Raw genomic sequence first — 1,412 nt, 5'->3', positions numbered from 1 at the left:
CTCCTCTCTTTTTTTTTTTTTTTTTTTTTTTTTTTTTTTTGTGTGTGTGTGTGTGTGTGTGTGTTTAACTCTGTGGTTTCCAAGGACAGGACTTCTCTGCCAGGCCAGGTGCTGGTTCTCCGCTCACGCTCCCCCTCCCCCGGAGCTGTGAGCCTATTGAAGCGTCATCCCCTTCTCAGGTTACCTGGACTCCATCCTCCCCCAGCCCAGCAATAACCCCGCTGTCCTCTGTTTAACAGGAAGCAGCGCTTCTGCTTGCATTTCTCCGGGGCCTGAGCCAGAATTAAGTTTAGCTTTTGTTTCCCAGATCTGGGTGGTTTGTGAGTTCTTGAACACCCAGGAAATGAAAGTGAAGACTGGACGACACATGAATCAAATCAGAGTTGGGCTGATAGCAGATCAGGTGTTAAGAGAAAGAGGAAAATAACCTTCATTTAAACAAAGGTCACACCAAGACAAATTCAAGGTGGAGACAACTCGGAGACAGGTGTTCTAGCGAAGTGGTGGGCTGTACCGCTTAGTGCATCAGGTGGGGTAGGAGGAGGCGCAGGTCGTCACGGTTAATACGATTTTTAGCTTCATGAGTTTCTAGCAGGACCGTCCAACGTTGTGCAGGATGTGGGGCAATTCTGTGGGCCACTGCTCTGTGCTGCCCCCCTTGTGATGACCAAGAGCCCCCCACAAATTCCAGAGCTGCCCCCCGAGGGTGGTCTTCCACTTATTCACCTCTGCCCCCAGGACCCCGGCCACTGGTGAGATGCCGGGCTCACTTCTGAGCCGGCTGCCCTGTGAAGTGAAGACAGCCACAGCCCAGTGTGAGCTGCTGCCACAGGGCCTCGTCCAGAGCCAGCACGTGATGCACTGCCCTCTGCTCTGCCCCCTGCCCTGCCCCGGCCCAGTTCTTCCAGGAAGGAAAAGGGAGACTCGGAGTGACTTGCTCAAGGTCAGGCGGCTGGTGAGGGGTGAAGGCCCGTCCCACGGCCCACCTGACCTTCTTCTGGGGCTCCTCAATCAGCACAGCTGGCCAAACACTGGCAGGTGTGTGTGGAGGCACCTGCCCCGATGCCTCCTTCCCTCGCCCCCCTTCCTCCCTGCCCTCCTTCCCGTCCCTAACACTTGGTGCCTGCCTTGGACCAGGCTGAGAGCTGAGCAAGCTCTGTGCCCTGAGGTGGGAGGGTCTTTGGCAGCTTCGTGTGCATCGCTGTCCAGAATACCACCCATCCCCCGGTTGTCCTCCACCCATCCCCTGATTTTACCTTACTTTCTCCGTAGGATTAGTTACCACTAATGGAAATATCTTTTTTAAAAATGTTTATTGATTTTATTTATTTATTTAAAAAATATTTTTATTGATTTCAGAGAAGAAGGGAGAGGGAGAGAGAGAGAGAAACATCAATGATGAGAGAGAATCA

Source organism: Myotis brandtii, unplaced genomic scaffold (genome assembly GCF_000412655.1).
Source record: "Myotis brandtii unplaced genomic scaffold, ASM41265v1 scaffold317, whole genome shotgun sequence".
Lineage (NCBI taxonomy): Eukaryota > Metazoa > Chordata > Mammalia > Chiroptera > Vespertilionidae > Myotis > Myotis brandtii.
The sequence above is the reverse complement of the archived record's forward strand: the minus strand, read 5'-3'. Positions refer to the sequence as shown.